Genomic DNA, 20,639 nt, shown 5'->3' with positions numbered 1-20,639 from the left:
TATAAACAAAGAGGAAAAGATGAAAAGGAGGGATGGGAAACAGATCATGTGGGGGTACTGAAAGCCCTCTCTAAGGACTTTAGCTTTAAACTCTTTTAAAGTCATGAGCTTCATTTTCACAGCACAGAAAGATAAGACAGAATGGCACAGATCGGTTCAATACCATTGGTCAAATACCCACGAAAACAGGAGAGCACCGAGGAATAAAGAAGCATCTTATCTAAAGAATTAAAGTCAGGGCTTGTTCCCAACCCCACATATTAGCTCATCACTTATCAGCTGCTTAGTCTTAGATAAATCCTTGTCCTCTCTGATTTATAGTATCTTCATCTATAAAATGGGGACAGCAATAATAGCCCTGATCAACATAGGTTAAATGTTTCAGGAGTTCTAAAACACTATACTATGTTAGTTGTTTTCTTTTTATTTTAACTCTGTGGGTTGCAACCTTCTCTAAAGTGATCTAAATGATTCCCAAACCTTTCATACAAATTAAGTTTTTAATAAATGCATAATTTTACAACATTAAGGGAGCTCTGTGTTGGTAGTAAATTTGTATTTTTAATAAAAGAATCCTTTTGAAATGACATTCTTTCATCATTTACTAGGCACCATGTTTGCACCATGAACTGTCCTAAGGTACATGAAATAATCCCTACCTTTACTGAGCTTAGTTCGGTGAGAGGCAAAGACACGAACAGATAATTTAAAAATACTGTGGCTTCCATTCTTGTGCAAGACGTCGAACTAGTATATGCTTCTCTGGTTCCCGACCTCCAGCCCAAGTCTGGAGATTACAGGAAGGAAACCTGAAGGACACCAAAAGTAACTGGCTTCTAAAGTGGGAGGGAAACGGTAGCTAAGATAAAGAGAGGGCCAAGTGTTACATACTAGAAAAGATCTTTCTAGTTAAGACCTTTTCCATTCCCCACATTTCTCTGGGCAGAGAATTCCCACCTCACACAATGCAATGAAACAGGAAGTTCAGCTACCACCCTACTGCCATCTGGAGGGTAAGGGAGATCATAACAGCAGAAAAGCACTAGATCACAGGGAGTTTGGGAATGGTTAACAAGTACGCGCAAGGACCCTGGGTATTCTGCCCTCACCCGTACTTCTCAAATAGAACAGAGGACAGTAGGATCTGGGGGAAATATCACGCTGCTAGGCACAGAAACAAAGTTCTTTTTGGAACCAATGCTCAAGCTGCATCACTCCAAATCAATGCCCCTCTATTCACTCCCACCTCTACTCACTGAAATCATCTGAAGAAACACAAATGAGAGGGGAGTGCTTTCACCCTTTTCATGTAAATATCATTAGTTTGTAACTTGGTACTCCAAGAAAAAGAGAAACAGACACTTGAGGGGGACCAGCACTGAAACAAAGGCAACAAGCTGAACATTCTATAACAGAGAAAACAGAGTGAAAAGACCAAAGGGAACACAAATTTAAAATAAACTAAATAAATATCCACCAATTGAATATGGCAATTTTTTAAAAAACTACTGAAATTTTGTAAAAGAATGAGTTAACTAGGGGCGCCTGGGTGGCTCAATCGTTGAGCGTCTGCCTTCGGCTCAGGTCACGATCCCAGGGTCCTGAGATGGAGCCACGCACTGGGCTCCCTGCTTGGCGGGAAGCCTGCTTCTCCCTCTCCCGCTCCCCCCCTGCTTGTGTTCCCTCTCTCGTGTTCTCTCTCTGTCAAATAAATAAAATAAAATCTTAAAAAAAAATGAATTAACTAGCAAAATGAATAGAAGCAAAAACCATATTAATGAGCAGTAAGTTCAGGTCAGGAAATTTTCCTACAAAGCACTAAAAAAGGAATAAAGAAGTGGAAAATATAAACATTTTGAAAAAACTAAAAGGCATGGATGAAATCAATACTATCTAAAAAGATTCCCAGAAAGAGGATAAAGTAAATTGAGTAAATACTTTTAGAAATGACTAAGATTTTTCCAGGATTAAAGACCAAATATCTCAGAGAGATATAGAAAATGATAACTTAAAAAATCCAAACATGATGTGGGGAAGGAAATAGGATGAAAATTACGAAGGCTTAAACTGAAAAGCGAGAGAGAAAAAGAGATTTTCAAGCCCATTTATAGGCAAACAATAGAAAGAAAAAATAAATCCAAAAGTAAACTTTTGTAAAAACTAATATAACATAAAATCTTCACAAGCCTGATTAAAGAAAGGAAAAGAGGTATATAAACACCAAAGAGATTGATAAATAAGAAATGACCACACATACATAAGCAACCAAAAGACTGTTAAGAGTATGGCTTAAGGGGCGCCTGGGTGGCTCAGTCGTTAAGCATCTGCCTTCGGCTCAAGTCATGATCCCAGGGTCCTGGGATCGAGTCCCACATCGGGCTCCCCGCTCGGCGGGAAGCCTGCTTCTCCCTCTGACCCTCCCCACTGCTTGTGTTCCTGCTCTGTCTCCCTCTCTGTCAAATAAATAAATAAAATCTTTAAAAAAAAAAAAAAGAGTATGACTTAAGTCTTAGGGCAATAACTTTTAAAATCTAAAGGAATAGGTAATTTCCCAGCAAAATACAAATTAACAAAATTAACCCAATTCTTAAGTAGAAAACATTTTTAAAATCTAGAATAATATGGAAACAAAAGTTCTCCCACTGAAAAAGGCATCTGGATCAGATGGATTCAAAATTCAATTTTACCTAAACATTAAAGAACTGTTAATTCTAACATATTACTGCAGACCAGAGGGAAAATAATATACAAAGTATCCCAAATCATTGCATGAAGCTAACATAACCTTATTATCAAAACATGATAAACCTCAGACTAATGTGACTTGGATACAAAACTTGTATATAAAACACTAGCAAACATAATTTATCAACGTGTCAAAAGAATAATGTACACTTTTTAAAAGACTAATAATCAAGGAGAGTTTATTCCAGGAATGCAAATGTCATTCTATATTTATTCTTTCAATAAATACTTGGGAGGTTATGGAGAAAAGAGCTAACACAGCAATGTTTGTAACAGCTGAAAGGTGGAAACATGCCAAATGTTTATCAACTAATGAATGGATAAACAACATACGGTATGAGTATGTGTGTATACATAATCATAAAATGGAATATTATTCAGCCATAAAAAGAAATGAAGTACTTTTACATGCTACAATATGGATGAACATTGAAAACATTCTAAGTGAAAGCAGTCAGGAAGGACCACATGTTACGATTGATTCCATTCATACAAAATGTCCAGAACAGAGAAATCTACAGAGACAGCCAGGAGATTAGTGGTTGCTTGGACTGGAGAAGTGGGGCTATAGAGATGAGACGGGAAGAGTGTGAACTAAAGGGTACAAGGATTCTTTTTGAGGTGATGAAAATGTCCTAAAATTGTGTTAAGTTTACCTTCCTGTAAATACACTAAAAACCACTGAATTGTACTCTTTCAATGAGTGAACTGTCTGACAAGAAAAAAGAAAGGACCACATAGCAGACCAGAGATTGCTATCCTTAGAAAGCCTGCTTCCAAGGTTTTAGGCTTTTAGAATTTAAATTTTTGGGAGGATTCCACCACAGTAACTAGTGAGAGTTGGTCACTGTATCTAAACTGTGCAAACAATGTGGTTTATCCTGAACACCTGCTTTCCTTCTGGAAGTCTGGAATTCTGGTAACATTTGAGGTAGAGGATACCATGTGACCCCTTCCCGATAAAAAATTCTAAGGACTGAGTCTCTACACAGCTTTCTGGTAGACTGCATTTTACCAATGTCACAATTTGTTGCTGGAGGAATTTGTGCATTTCATGTGACTCCACTGGAAGAAAACTAGGAGAAACTTGGGTCTGATTTCCACCAGACTTCACCCCATGATCCTTCTCCATTTGCTGATTTTGCTTTATTTCCTTTTGCTATAATTAAAAAAGCATAGGAATAAGTACAATTATATGCTGAATGCTCAAAATTCTGCAAAAGCACCAAACTTAGGAATGTCAGGAATCTTGGAGACCTCAACACAGAAGCATTATGAAAGTAATTAAGAGGTAATTTCTTTCTTCACATCAGCTGGCAAAAACTTAAAAGAAACACTGTTGGTGGAGCTAAAGGGAAAGAGGTACTTACCCTTATTGTTGACTAATAAAAAAATGTAATTATACTATAATACCCTTGTAGCAATATTATATCAATCTGGCAACAACTGTTAAAATTAAAAACACACTTCAATCTAAAAACCCCAATACTGAGAATCTATGCCTCCCCCCAAAAGTACTACCTTATTGAGATATAGCTGATAGGTGCAATAAATAAGAAAAGAAACAAAATGAATGTCCATAAATAGGGACATAATTATATAACAGGGTGTTTTTGAATGACAAAGGCAAAATGCAGAAATGTAATATAATCCTGGGGCACCTGAGTGGCTCAGTCATTAAGCGTCAGCCTTTGGCTCAGGTCATGATCCCAGGGTCCTGGAATTGAGCCCCTCATTGGTTCCCTGCTCCGTGGGGAGTCTGCTTCTCCCTCTCCTACTCCCCCTGCTTGTGTTCCCTCTCTTGCTGTGTCTCTCTCTGTCAAATAAATAAATAAAATCTTAAAAAAAAAAAAAGAAATGTAATATAATCCTATTTTGGTAAAATAATATATGTGAAAAAATACATATACTTTATATGAACATCTGAACAAAGAGAAGTGTGCATATGTCTTGTTAAAATGGGGATGGACAGCCAAGCTTGAAAATAAAAGTGGAAAAAAAAAAAAGCCTGTACTAAAAAAAACTACAGTATGTATATTAGTTACATTTATGCATTATATAAGTTATATATGTGTATATACACACAAATATAAAATTAAAATGATGTATCAGAAAACTATAAAACAAAAGAAATTTGATGTAGCAATTTTAGGGTCAGATAAAATTGAATAAAAATGCAACTATCTCCATATGTTGATTTTGTATCCTGCAACTTTACTGAATTCGAGTATTAGTTCTTTTTTTTTTTTTTTAAGATTTTGTTTATTTATTTGACAGAGAGAGACACAGAGAGAGAGGGAACACAAGCAGGGGGAGTGGGAGAGGGAGAAGCAGGCTTCCCTTGGAGCAGGGAGCCCGATGTGGGGCTTGATCCCAGGACCCCTTGGACCATGACCTGAGCTGAAGGCAGACACTTAATGACTGAGCCACCCAGGCGCCCCTCGAGTATTAGTTCTAACAGGTTTTGGTGGAGTCTTTGGGTTTTCCACATATAATATAATGTCATCTGCAAATAGTGATAATTTTACTTCTTCATTTCCTATTTGGATACCATTTATTTTTCTTGACTAATTACACTGTCTAGGACTTCCAGTGCTATATCGAATAGGTGTAGTGAGAGTGGGCAACCATTTTGTTTCTGATACTAGAGGAAAAGCTTTTGACTTTTCACAGCTGAGAATGATGTTAGCTGTGGGCTTGTCATATATGGCTTTTATTATATTGAGACACATTCCCTCTATACCCACTTTGTTGAGAATTTTTACACTGAAAGGATATTGAGTTTTGTCAAATGCTTCTTCTGCATCTAATCTTTCCTTCTCTTAATGTGGTATATGACATTTATTGATTTGCAAATGTTGAACCATCCTTGCAACGCCAGGGATAAATCCCACTTGATCATGGTATATGATCCTTTCAGTGTGCTACTGAATTTGGTTTGCTAATATTTTGTTGAGAACTTTTCCATCTATATTCATCAGGGATATTGGCCTATGTTTTCTTTTCTTGTAGTGTCCTTATTTATCTTTGGTATCAGGGTAAAGCTGGCCTCATAAAATGAGTTTGGAAGTGCTCCCTTCTCTTTGATTTAAAAGTAAACATTAAGCTACAAAACAAGTTGAATTATGTTCACCAAATGGTATATTAGACTCCTAACCTCCAGTGCCTGTGAACATTTGGGGAAATAGGGCTTTTACAGATGTAATTAGGTTAAGATGAGGTCATTAGGGTGAGCCCTAATCCAATAAGACTAGCAGTTATCATTAGAAGAAGAGACAGCAACACACAGAGAGAATACTGTTTAATGACAGACAGGGGTTGGAGTGATACAACTACAAGTCAGGGAACACCAAGGATTGACAGCCACCACCATGAGCTAGAAAGGGGAAAGGAAGGCTTCTGCTCAGAGCTCTTGAAAGAAACCAACTCTGCCAAACCTTGATTTTGGACTTCTAAGCCTGCAGAGCTCTGAGAAAATAAATTTCTATTGTTTTATGCCATCCAGTTGGTTGTACTTCATTATAGCAGCCCTAGAAAACTAATATAATGGCTGATAAAGCTAGGAAACTTTGTTCTTTTACATTTATTGGGTTTTGTTTTGGTTGTAAAATAAAATATTATTAGATTTTTGAAACAACATAGAAGTACTACATAAAGAAAATTAGAAATACCCATAATCCTACAGAAGTATAGAACTGCTGCTAATAAAGCTATGGAAATATATTCTGGCCTAGTCATCAAACTGTAAAGTAAAATTCCATTTTAATATCTTTTCACCAGTAAGAAATAGAGCAACGCAAGGATACCCTGAAGACTTTTTACCAGATATACTACAATTCATCTAACTAGTAAAAGTGTTTAAGGTTTCATTTTCGATAACTAGATAACAAGGTACAGATGCATAGCAGTTGAAGCAATTAAAAATCTAATTCATTATACGGGCGCCTGGGTGGCTCAGATGGTTAAGCGTCTGCCTTCAGCTCAGGTCATGATCCCAGGGTCCTGGGATCGAGTCCCACATCGGGCTCCCTGCTCCTTGGGAGCCTGCTTCTCCCTCTGCCTCTCTCTCTCTCTCTCTCTGTCTGTCTCTCATGAATAAATAAATAAAATCTTTAAAAAAAAATCTAATTCATTATAGAAGTATCTTCACTTTTATAAGTTGAAGGATAAAAGAAGATATAATTGAAGAATAAATGTCCTTTGATGTACAAAGCCACTGTTACTCTACAAATGGAGGTACTGGAGAAGAGTGTACTAGAAAATTCATAAAACAAAGACAGAAAATGAGATTAAAATAATAAGAAAATACTGTACCGCCACCAACAAAAACAGCAAATTTTAAATAATTTTCAATGTTCTGCACTTTTTTGCTCTATTTCTTTTTGTCCAAAAAAGAACTACGTTTATCTCTTATGGCTCTTACCTACTCACTAGTTCCCACTGGTAGCTAACTAGAGAAAGACGCGTTCCTGTGTGTCCAGAATATAGAGTATGAACATTAAGGACAGTGGATTATAGCAATCTGCTTTAGGATAACATCTCCAGAAGAGAACTATGCCAAAGCAGGCATAACCTAACTTTTCTTTTCCTTGACAAAGCCCAAACTGAACTCCTATTTTATGTATACTTCCTTCCCCATCTCAGTTTATGGTAACTTCGTCTTTCCAGTTGCTCAAAACAAATATACTGGAACGGTCTTTGGCTCTTCTTTCTCACACATCTTCAAACCTTGCCTGGATTGCTAGAACAGCCTCCTAACTGCCTCCTCGCTTCTGCCCTCACCCTTCAAAATCTATCCTCAAGGACAGACAAAAAGATCCTTCTAAAATAAAATCATAATGTCATCCCTCTTCTTACAACCTTTTAATGAGTCTTTATTAAATTCAGATTAAAACCCCAAACGTCTTTACAATGGCCTGCAAGGCCCTGTACTGCCTGCTGAAGTAAAAACCATTTTCTTCTATACTCTCACAGCACTTGAGACCACATGTGTTTTTCCACAAGCCATGCTTCAATTCTCAGTGGACTCCAACAGGGTGTCCTACAATTTAACTCAATTTTGACACTATCTACCTGAAGTTAGTGTCAGATCTCAAGTTACGGGCTCAGTCCCACAAGACCGTCCCACTTCAGACACTGATCACATGACCCAAGCTGTCACTTGTACTTCTGGTCAATCTCCTATAATTTGGAGGTTCCCACAACCTTTTCCACAGATGACTAATTTGATTAATTTGCTAGCACAGCTCACAGTTTACTGACTAGACTTTGGGTTTATTATAAAAAGATACTCAGAAACAGCCAGGTGGAAGAGATGCATTAGGCAAGGTATGTGGGAAGGGGCATGGAATGTCCATGCCCTCTCCAGACATACCACCCTCTCAGCACCTCCACGTGTTCACCAATCCAAAAGCTCTCCAAACCCCTTCAGTTAGGATTTTTTTTAAAAAGACTGTATTTATTTATTTGACAGGGAGAGAGAGAGAGCATGCACAAGCAGGGGGAGCTGCAGGCAGAGGGAGAGGGAGAAGCAGGCTCCCTGCTGTGCAGACAGTCAGACATGGCGCTAGATCCCAGGACCCTGGGACCATGACTTGGGCCAAAGGCAGATGCTCAACCGACTGAGCCACCCAGGCGCCCCCAGTTAGGATTTTTTATGGAGGCTTCATTACATAGGCACAACTGATTAAATCACTGGCCATTCCTGATTAGCTCAACTTCTACCACACTCCCCTCCCTGGAGGTGGAGGAAGGTAGGCAAGAGGAAAGTTCAATTCCTCTAATCACAGAGTTGGTTCCCCTGGCAACCAGTCCCCAATCTAAGGCTATCCAGGATCCCCCAACCAGCATTCATCTCATTAGCATGCATGAAAAAAAAATCACTTCCAGAGATGCTCCAAGGGTTTTAGGAGCTGTATGTCAGGAAATGGGGCCAGAGACCAAATTTCTTATTATGTCACAACTGCCCATCCCCTCACCTTCATCTCTGACTACTTTCCCTTCACTTTCTCTATTGCCATTGTATCAGCCTCCTTCTTATTTCTGAATACACCCTGCAAACACCTGCTTTAAAGCCCTTACTCTGGCTATTCTTCTGACTGCAATACACTTCCCCTTGATGCACACATGGCTTCTCCCTGGCACCCTTCATGATTGCTTTCCTCAAAAATCACCTTCTAAATGAGGACTATATGGATTTAAAATTGCAACCTGGGGCACCTGGATGGCTCAGTTGTTAAGCGTCTGCCTTGGGCTCAGGTCATGACCCCAGGGAGCTGGGATGGAGCCCCACATCCAGCTCCCTGCTCAGCGGGAAGTCTGCTTCTCTCTCTCCCACTCCCCCTACTTGTGTTCCCTCTCTCGCTGTGTCTCTCTCTGTCAAATAAATAAATAAAATCTTTAAGAAAAAAAAAAAACTGCAACCCATCACAACCTCCACTCCACACTCCCAATCCCCCTAAACATGCTCTACCTTTTCTTTTCTCCTTGGCATTCTTCACCATCTTATATGCAATATAATTGACTTATTAGGATTATTATTGTTTCTCCTCCCAATCATCTTAGAATGTTAAGTGAATCCCAGGCATGTAAACCAGTACCAAATACATGGTAAGTACCCATTAAATACTTATTGAAGGAAGCTCAGGAAATAAAATAAAACCTTAATGAACAAATCAGTGTTCCTAACAAAGATGACCTAGGCAATCAGAGTTCAGGACAATTTCCTGCCATTTGGCAGCTAGGTCAAGGAGGTAGGATTATTTCAGGCCTATACCGCATACATTATAGAAGGAAAAATCTTTTAGGGTTCAAACAGCCTGCTTGCCTAAAAACAGGGAAGGCCACCATGAGAGGGGCAAGAGTTTATTGTGCAGGCTAAGAAGTTTCAAAGATGCCAAAGCATAAAGCACCTGGTGGACAAATAATGCCCTGATAGGTTCTTGACAAGGATGGAATCTATGGTCTGATATTGACCTCATGTGCCCCACAATTATTTCTTCTATCTCTTATGAAGTTTTCAGTAGCACAGAACATTACTCAACTATTCAATTATTAAAATTGTATCAGTTACATAATCTATAATCATAATTACATAAAAAGGTCATAGTTATAAGTATCACAAACCATGTATAAAATACCTAATATATGCCCAAAATATAGCAGGCATTCAGTAAATGTAAGCTAATTATAATGATAGCAACACTATCTTTGAAGTAAAATTATTTTTAATAATATAAACATTTGAATAGAAAGTAAAAGCTGTATATTTTATATCTCATTTTCCTATCTTTCTCCATTTCCTTAAACTGATTTATCAATCTTGATTATAACCTTAGTTAGATCAGATATACTGTACAATAAAGTATCAATTTCTAAATTGTAATATCGGTTAATAAGTCAATCTTAGTAAAAAATAAGCGATTTCATTTACAGAGATATCCTACTTTAAGAAAATTTAACATGAAAAATTCTAATTTACAAGAAAATGTTTGGGAATGCTTCACTTTACAAGCGGATTCATCACAGTGTTAAGCATTCACCTACAAACTTTTGGACTAGAGAAAGAGAAACTGAGGTAAAACATTAGAAATCAATGGAAAGCAACTCTGAAATAATAAAGTAAACAACAGAGATTTAGAAAAATTCAACCTATGTACCATTTTTCAGAAATGTAACTACAAACTCCCTCAACGACAATTTTGATTCATAAATAACATGATCCACCCAGCCATAAAAAATAACTAGAGCACCCAAACCGTACGACATTGCTCTCATGCTGTCTCTGGGTCCCCTAGAAAGCTCCTCTGCCTGCCTACCATCCTTTGTGCTGTCCCTATGGTACTCTCCTTACACTTAAGATGAGAGTACACATAACATCATCTCCAGATTCCCTTATTCTGTCTTCCCTCTACAGCAACACAGTATAGATCTTTGTACGATACAGATCAAAGTACAGTGGTAACACAAAAATGAAGTGATAATCTATTGTCTTTTGATGGATTAGAAAATACTTCACAGGTGTGGTATGGGTGATCGGGAAGTTGAAAGGGGAATGGGAAGAGGAGAAGCAGCATCTTGCAAACGCAAGGGTATAAGAAAAAAAGACTTATTTTATCTTTGGAAACTCAGTTCAGTTGGGGGGAGGACTGGGAACAGCCAGAGATAAGGCTCTGAAAAGGAAGAACTCAAATTTTTGACTACTTTAATGTTGTCTTATTAATTTTTGAATCTCTGGTGTCTAGCATAATAGGTCAATAAATGTTCATTGAGTAAATCTGCTAAATCAGAAAATCACAAAAAGTAAAAAAGTTTCCAAATTCCAAAGGACCAGTATTTCTTCAAACTGCTTTTTGCAGATCAATATTTACAAAATAGAAGTAAATAGAAGTTACATTTACAAAATGTATTCAACAATACCAAACAGATTAAAAAATGCCATGACAACTCAGATGACTGAAATGATAACTAAGATATTGAAATACGGTTTACATTGCATTATAGTTTATTTTCTGATGAATTACAAATATGAATATATGCAGCAAATTTTCTGAAGTGACTTACCTAAAACAAAAATTCTTCAATCAGATGAAATGGTTTGTAGCATTTTTGCGAATGTCAGAGACACTTTTGGTGGCCTAATGAGGTCTATGGGCTCCTTGGAATGATGTTTGTAAATGCATAAAATAAAATTCATAGTATTGAAAGAAAGAAAAAAAAATCGTATCACAAAGAAAACCTATTAAAATTCAGTTCTAACCACAGACCACAGTTCTAATCATGGACCTTACTTTAAGAACTCCTGGTAGAGGATATGGGTTAACTTGGAAGAGCAAAGACTAGATACTTCTTACCTAAATAGTCTATAGATAGATACATAGATATAACAATATAATATTCCTATTATCTTAAAAGAAACTCATAACTTGCCAAGATTAGGATATTATATAAAGTTATTTAAAGTTTAAATAACCTTTGAAGATTTTATCTGTGGTAGAACAGGTTGAATCCATTTCTTGTTCCTACTATGTGCATCTTTTGTATTGCAAAATTTTCTAAAATCATTACATCTTTACAAAATTAAAAATAATATACTAATGCTACATTTGTATCATCAGGAATTTCTAGTTAGTTCTCCAAAGATGACATAAATTAGTACACATCTTTCCTTAATCCAAGAGCTCATGAGAACCAGTAGGCTTGACAATCTGGGGGGCCCTAACATACCTAGCACACACTGTATTCAAAATACTTTCAGACACACTACATAAACGACCTTGTTGTAGGTTGTGTTTGGGGTCTGTAATTAAGAAACACCTTATAGTTAAAGCTGTCAAATTACAAGATCTGCTAAGTATTGTAATAAGTAAATGTCTTTGTAGGATAGCCTAATCTACCACTTTATAGATTTCAAACATACTTTTGGAAAATTGTAGGGTAAAGCAACATCCTCCCTAGCATGGTAGGTGAGTGAATTCCAAACAGTTTCAACAGGAAAAATAACCCTGATTTTGACTTTTTAATGTGTACATCACCTTAAATCAGAATTTTCATTTTTTAACTCTGTTTTGTTAAAATTGGGTTCTAAACCATAATTCCAAAATTATATTTGAGACTAAAAGAAACATTTGACACTAAATAATATAGATTTTGAATCACAGTGCATACTAAAATTATAAGAGTTTTTGAAAAGAGATTTTCTTAAGGAAAAGAACAAACTAGGTGGAAAAGGGTATCCCTCTCACATTAAAATAGCTATCTTTTAAAAAACTACTTTTTGTATCTTCTAGAGAAAATAATATTAATGGAGTGACTATTAGTGTTCCATGAACACTATGCATTTATAAAAAGTTTTTAAATAGAGAAAAAAAGACCTATTCTTGGTCACTTATTTTTACACTATAGGAAAAAATACACATAACTACCAATGAGTTTAATTTATGAACAAATTTAAATAAATCACTTTCATGGTTTATCACCACTAATCACGAACCTAGGCAAACTGTCCAAAAAGCTCATTTTAAGAGCCTCTAAAATGTAAAACAAAAACAAAAACTGTGTTTTTTCCAGACTACGGTTAACTCTTACCTACAGTGAGTGTGTCTATTTGGAATTCTCACGACAATGGTAGAGAAATCCTAAATCACTTTTGCTAAATAAGTTTTTATTTTTTTAATTTCTTTCACAGGATGAAGGAGCTTTGCCTAGGCCATCATCAGGAAACTTAAAATAGAAAATTAAACTAACAAGAAAGTATCAATTTGGCCAAAAGTACATTCAATTAGAATTTTGTTAGCACTTGCTACTCCTTTTAAACACAGAATTAGCAATGCTTTTCTTTAAAGAACAGAATTAAAAGCGACTCAGACCCTAATCACAAAGAACTTCCTAAGTTTAAACATCCCTCACAAATAGCCTTGAAAATCCCTTGCAAAAATACATATATTTTTCCAGATAAGGAAACATTTTGGCATACTCTGCTGTCTAACAAATAAAGCCTTGCAGTACATTTTGCAAGCATTAATCAGACCTTGCACTGATACAGAAAACCCCATAGCAGGATAACAAACCTCAGAACACGCTCAGATTGCAGGCTTTAGAGAGCCTCCCTAGTACACCTGTGCAAGTACTTCCTGTTCTCCAACGATGTTTTAAAAGTAGTTTGTTAAACGCCCCGTAAGTCGCCGTTTAGAAGCTAAACATTAACTTTATAAATTACTACTATCACCCAGAAACCACCAGCCCAAAGATTCTCACGAATCCTGTCATCTCTCTTCTCCAAGGAGCGCAACATAACCATCCGGACCCCTTTAAAAAGGGGCTGCTCGGGAGAGGCAGTGGCTGCTCCGCAAGTGAGGGGCAGGGACCAAGTAAGCGTAATATTCATAAGCCGAACGCACTAAGCGACCCAGCTGGACTCCAGGTTCTGCCTCGTGTCCGCCCTCAAACACAGCAGCAATGAACAACCACGACCCAGTAAATACAGCACCTCCTCCCGCGCGCCTCCAGCCTGGCCAGACGCATCTCCTCCAGGGCCGGGACCGGGCGGGGAGGAGGAGGGACGGCTGCGTGACCTCGGATGCCTGAACCCCGGCAAAGAGTCCGCGGAGCGGGGGCGAAGGATGTCGCAGGGCTGCTAGGGGAGAAGCAAGGTCTGACGCTGGAACGAGGGTCTCCCACTCAGGCCCGGGGCGGGGGTCGCAAGTCGTTGGATCTCTATCCAGAGACTAGTTTCGGAGACTTACCTTGAGCTCTGCCTTCCTAACGAGAGGGAGAGTGCGGTCCAGGTAAAGAAATACGGGCCTTCCACTTCCACAGGACTACCTCCCGCTGGCCCAGCTCCGCCTCACGCCAACACCCGTCTGACACTAACAGCGGCCACCTTAGCCGAGGTTCACTGGGAACTGAAGCAGAGGCGTCTGGTCTCGCCGCCCAGAGCCCGACCCTGCGCATGGAGCATGCGCACACGCCCCAAAACCAAGGGCCAGTCAGGGCAGTGACACCTGCGATCAACAGGTCCCGGGAGACCCGTCCCACTCTCCGCCTCGTGCCGGCCCCGCCTCCTCGGGAAAGGCCCCGCCTTCACGCTCCTCAAGCTAACCCCGCCCCGCACTCGATTTCCCGGCTTTCCGGACCTGGCGAACTGTATTCCCGCGGGGGTTCGACCGGGCGCGCGATCCAGTTGACTTACTCCAAGGCGCGAGATCCCGCGAGAGCAGGAACTTGAACATTTCCCCTCAGGCAAGAGTGGAGCATTAGGGCTTAGCTGTTGAGGAAGGTGCGTGCAGTTTGGCTGTGTGGTGTAAAAGGAAGAAGGGGGTAGTTCTCCTCAAGCGGAGGTGATTATTCCCGCGCTCTTGGTCAATATATTCGGTATTTTCTAAGCTCAGGAACGCGAATCCACGAAGGACTGGGTTAAGTATTGTTACCTGAGAGAAAACAGCCCGTACTGCCTGGCTTCAAAACTGCATGTGGGTATGCAATTCCTTTTAGCTTTCTGTGAATCATTATGATTTGTTTACAGTTAAATAGCTTCCATTGGCATGAATGTATATTCCCCAACTGGTTGTTTCGTGACTATTAATAAAATGAAAGCTTTAATAAACATGTTGACTCGGTTAATAGTTAATTGTGGTAAGAAAAATTTGGCTGCCTCCTTACTCTGCGTTAAAACAAGTTTTAAGTTAGAAGCTACTGCTTCGGAATTGGGCTAAACTTTGTTTTGTAATTTTTTTTAATAGAAGTTTAAAAAAAAACCCACTGCCATCTTTAGTATTAAAGATCCCTCTCAATAAGTAATAAACAAAATTTTGAAACTCATTTCAAAGCTGATGCAGGTAGAACATACAGGTTATAAAAATTGATTTAAGTAAACTCTTAGGTAACTAAAAGTTTATTTGAAGAATTAGAATGAAGAAACATTTTACATTGATATAGGTGCATTTTGCTTGAGACTGAATGTGAATTTATTGAGAATTTACTATATTTCCTTCACTGAATTAAGCACTAAAGGAAATATAGTGAAAGTTAAGACATAGTTCCTGCCTTCAAGAAATTTAAAACTTATGGAGGAGTAGGAAAAAAAATTTCATTAAAAAATAACACTATTAACTCTCCTTTTGGTTTCCCTAGTACCACTATTGGTTGTGCAACTACATTTCTGATACACTTTAAATATTTTTCTTAAGGCCCTCTGTGTTCTCAAGCTCTCCATTTTCTTTTCTTGTCTACCTTACTCCTCTCATATCCTTGAAAAATCTCTTTTACCAGGTGTCCCAGTGCACCAAGGACTCCCAGATGTATATCTTCAGGTTAGACTTTTAAGCAACATCTTCATTTGGTTATCACGCAGATACCTTAAATAGGTCCTAAATTGATGTTGGTATCTTTAGCATTCCCTATTCCTGAGACTCTCCCCACCCATCTGGAAACGAGCCCATTTTCATTCCTCATTTCAGATAATGGCACCCAATTACCCAAGACAGAAATCCAGGAGTACCCCTACATTACATTTCCTTCACTTCCTCTATCCTAATATCAAATTCTATTGACTCGTCTCCTTAAGTATCCCTCAAATCCACTCTTCTTCAATCTTCACTCTCACTGTCAGTCCAAGTAATTAACACCTCTCCTGACTCATCTCCCTTGGACAATTGCAATAGCCTCTTGTTATTTCCCACTCCACTCCAACCTATATTCTATTAATAATTTTTCTAACATGAAAATATGATCACAATATTTGTCTGCAGAGATTTTTTTCCAGGGGCTTCCCATCACCAGTAGGGCCTTTCATGATCTTGCTTCAGACTGCTATCATCTGCCATTCTTGCCCATTTACTCCATACTAGCCATACTGAACTCCTTGCTTTTCTGTGATCCTACCACGTTCTTTCAGGATCCTTTGGGTCTCAGTTGAATTGAAAACTTACCTCCTTTACGGAACCTTTCATAATTTTCCAAGACGGACTTGCCTTTCCTTCACCATTTTGGACTTATTTCTGTTATAACAATTATATTGTACTGTAATTATTTATTTGCAAATGTAACTGACAAGTCAACCCCTGTCTCCACTCTTGAAAAATAATTTGAACTGTGGATAATAAAAAGACTCATACTATCTCCTCTCCTCATTTAAAAATTACAGAAGAATGCCCTTTAGTTCACCCTGCTTGAGAATTTGACTAAACCCTGACTGAACACTTTTTTAATCCTCTAAGTTGAAACTTTCTACCAGTTCTTGGCCTATCTAAGTACTGAGTTTAAATTATAGGCTTGTAATAGGTCACAAGTTAAGCATCAAAAAAGCAGTCTGAAGCAAATGGATGGGAAAAAGGAAAATTGACATTGTACTACATAGCCCACCCAGAAAACTTTGTAGGTAGGAATGTCTTTTCCTGCTTTTAATAATAACACACCCACAGGTTTTAATAACAACCACAAGGTGGGCATAATTCCAAGTGGGGTATTTCACCCTTCACTGGCCCAATGATTGGTGTATGGGTGATTCAGGCTAATCAGCATCCTTTCAGAGCAGTTTCAAATTGAATCTTTTCTCTGGTCATAAAGCTGTAAAGATGGGAGCTCAGAGCTGCTTGTGGCAATGCATGTTGCCATTTAGAATAGCTGGTCTGAAAGAATAATGCAGATGTGGGAGGAAGTATGAGAGAGAAGAGTATCCCTGAAAGTCCTCTATCCTCTTATAAAATAGGAAATTCAGGAGTTGAGTGCTTACCAGACTCCTCAGCTCTGCAGCATGACATTTTGTTAAGTATCAGAAGGTCAAATTCAATATCCTTAGCATCTTAGCCAGCTCTTCCTTAGTCAAAACTTTACTAGCCATACATCCCAATTCTTCTAAGGCTCTGCTATACCAGAGTCAACATTTGTTAGTTAACCACAGCTAGTGGTTAGCCAGTGGCCTCCTTAATTTTTGCTGAGTTATTGTCAGCTTAGGCAATTTCATTACCCTTTTATGTTATTTCACTTTGAAACATTCTAATTTTCTTATCTGTAAACTGTGATGAAAAATAATACTGACATATGATGTCTTTTGATACCCAGATAAAAGCAAGTAAAGTCCCATACTGTATTATTACAGCCATTAGTGCTATTATTATGATTACCAATACTGTTGTCATCAATGATAATGTGATGCTATTAGGACCTATATGTTGTTTTCCTTGCTGTACTATGTATTTTATTACAATCTCAAAGATGTGGAAGGCTTTAGATTACGTCTGGGCCAGCCTCCCATTCACTGAAAGATTATCCCCAACAGTGGTTGTGCAGGTTCTGTTCAAATATAGTCGCATGATAGAAAACTTGATGCTTTGTGGTACACCCTATTCCTTTTTTTTTTCTTTAAGATTTTATTTATTTGACAGAGAGAGGCACAGCAAGAGAGGGAACACAAGCAGGGGGAGCGGGAGAGGGAGAAGCAGGCTTCCCGTGGAGCAGGGAGCCCAATTCAGGGCTCGATGCAGGGCTCGATGCAGGGCTCGATCCCAGGGTCCTGGGATCATGACCTGAGCCGAAGGCAGATGCTTAACGACAAAGCCACCCAGGCGCCCCCACCCTATTCCTTTTTAAGACTAACTGTTAAGGGGCGCCTGGGTGGCTCAGTCGTTAAGCGTCTACCTTCGGCTCAGGTCATGATCCCAGGGTCCTGGGGTCAAGCCCTGCATCGGGCTCCCTGCTCCACGGGAAGCCTGCTTCTCCCTCTCCCACTCCCCCTGCTTGTGTTCCCTCTCTCGCTGTCTCTCTCTCTTTGTCAAATAAATAAATAAAATCTTTAAAAAAAATACTGTTAAGAAATTTTCATCACAATGAATTGAATTCTATCAGTAATTTCCACACACTGGTCTTATTCCTGTTCTTTGTAACAACAGAAATCTATTCACTTTTCCATAAGACACTAAACTGAAAATACTTTTGTTTTTTCAAGCTAAAAATACTCAGTTCTCTCTCAATTTTTTGAAGGCCTAATTAATATTAAGCTAATCAATCCATTCATTCATAATATTTTGCATCACCCTACAAAATATTTAAAGTGAATTCTAAAGAATAATAATATGAATTCAAACATATAATGTAGTGATGAAATATAAATAAGAAGACAAATCAGAGCTATGAGAAGTTAAAATACAAGTAGAATATAAAGAATGAGAGCAAAAGAACAAAAGTATGCACAAACCTGTAGCTTAAACTTGTTTGGCTCCGATCTAAAATCAAAAGTGGATATGGTATTTAAGGTATCAGTGACAGGAAAACATTTTTCTGTCATCACCTAAAATTGTTTTCCCCCATGTGGGTGGGCCTTCATCTAAGGAGGCTCTTATCTATGTTCACTGACAATGGACTCATCAACATGTCCCTGGAAAATGTAGTAACAGGCTTCATGTACCATCCATGAAACTGAGCTCAGGATGCACTTTTGCTGTCAACTTCTGAGAAAATGTGACACTGAAAAATAAGAACAGATTTTTTTAACTAGCCCAATTATGGTTTGTGCATAAATATTCTTTCTCTTTAATTTTTTATAAAACAAGTTTTATAACATGTTTTACATATGAGGTTCTTTAGAATCTTAGAGATGGAAAGGATCTTAGAGATTAGTTTGTTAAAGTCTCTCATTGTATAGATGAGAAACTTAAGTTCAGGGAAGTAAAGTTACCCAAGCTTGTGCTGGACGCTAAGTAGAGCCAGAACTGAAACCCAATTCTGAAACACTTGGAATTGGCCTGTGTGAAATATTTTCCCTGAAATATTCTGAGGTTTCATAAGAGATAGTATTCTTTTGTCTCTTGAAGTACAATGAAATTTCTTCTGTATTCAAGTATTGGTGATAAACATACTTGGCATCTTTGTACCCTTTTGAAAGACAAGGGAAGGGGAACATAAGGAAGTTGAGAGCATTTCACAAGTAAAGATTTTTCTGAATTGTGATATCTATGGTAGTACTTTGACTTCATGAAAAATACTAAGCAGTTTGGAAATTTACCAAACTTGTTTTCTCACTCCTGGGAACCTAACAATTCTAAGTCACGCGTGCGCGCGCACACGCGCCCGCACGCACACACACACACACACACACACACACGACTTTACATCTCGGACTGACTTGTTTTTAAAGTAGTTCTTTAAGAAATAAATAGTAGAATAACACCATATCTTTTGCTCATAGCATATTGGCTGAAGCACTGAGCCCAAAGGAAGTTGCCCTGGAGAGCACTTTTCTTTGTAAAGATGACAAAAATATTCAGGGCACCAGTGTTTTCAAGTTGAACTTCCTTATTGAAATTCACTTCACAGTCAAAAGGAAAAAGGGAAATACAACACTTTTTAATAGAGTAATAAAATTGTTGAAAAATATTCAGTGATAGAAATACTTCAAGGAATTATAGGTATATATAAAGCAGGGATTCGAAAGGACTGAATTTATTTCTAATTCTCAACTATTAGTGTTCTTGAGTCTTTCATTCTCTTATCTGTAAAACTGAAATTGTGCTGGGGGAAAACAATCTAACTCTTGGCAAATAATATCCCAGGAATGTATGTTAAAGACTGTACATTTTATTTTTTTTCAAAGAGTTTATTTATTTGAGAGAGAGAGCATGAGCAGGGGGAGTGGAAGAGGGAGAAGCCGACTCCCCACTGAGCAGGGAGCCAGACTCAGGGGTCAATCCAAGGACCCCAGGATCATGACCTGAGCCGAAGTCAGACACTCAACCGCTCAACAGACTGAGCCACCCAGGCACCCTAGACTTTGTACATTTTAAAATCAAAGTTTTTTGATTAAATTGTTTTCTAAAAGTTTTGTCTTGTTACTGTTTCAAATCCTTTTTATTCTGAATAACTCTCCTTATGGAATTAGTTATAATAGTTTTAATGTGATGAAGAAAAGCCATCTCAGTTGCTAAAAACTGTGCTGACCTTTCCATTTCAAACAGCAGCTAGCAGTAGGTAGAAGAGCAGCTTTTAACACTGTAGACTGTAATCTAGAGAAAGCAGTATATATTTTACACTATTCTCCAGTTCACATGGACATGTATAAAACAAAATCAATAGTTCCTTAAAACAATATTATGACTGAGTGTTGCACTCTGATATTTTATTCATTTCTATTTCATTTGAAAATCTTCTGATCATAACCAATGAAATTGATTTCTAGACCCCCTAACAGAACAAAACTATAGTTTGAAAGATGTGAGCTAGAGGTTTTTAATAGAAGAAGCAGTTCCCCCTTCAATATAGTGTGGAAATTTACTCCCTTCCAGTTAGAAAAAAATAATTCATTTTGGTTTGATATTATCACATTAACAATTTTTCACCCATTAAAAACTTCCTAACATTATAAAAAGGCCATTGCTCTTTGGATCCACATTTTGCTAACATTA

The 20,639-nt window shown here is 38.1% G+C and overlaps 1 protein-coding gene across 3 annotated transcripts in view; it reads right to left on the bottom strand.

The window, feature by feature from the left end:
- The window catches only part of USP53 (ubiquitin specific peptidase 53), a 64,723-nt gene extending 50,531 nt beyond the window's left edge, over positions 1-14,192 (bottom strand). The window contains exons 1-2 of one of the 3 annotated variants that reach the window (XM_027597666.2): positions 13,989-14,191; positions 11,308-11,401 (exon numbers count right to left, since the gene is read on the bottom strand). The gene's annotated coding sequence lies outside the window, so the exon portion shown is untranslated. Of the gene's footprint in view, positions 1-11,307; positions 11,402-13,988 lie in introns of all 3 variants that reach the window. The other 2 variants (XM_027597668.2, XM_027597665.2) reach the window with 2 other exon arrangements.
- Positions 14,193-20,639: the final 6,447 nt, after the last annotated feature.

Source organism: Zalophus californianus, chromosome 2 (assembly GCF_009762305.2).
Source record: "Zalophus californianus isolate mZalCal1 chromosome 2, mZalCal1.pri.v2, whole genome shotgun sequence".
Taxonomy (NCBI): domain Eukaryota; kingdom Metazoa; phylum Chordata; class Mammalia; order Carnivora; family Otariidae; genus Zalophus; species Zalophus californianus.
Note: the sequence above shows the minus strand (reverse complement) of the source record. Positions and strands in the feature narration are given on the sequence as shown.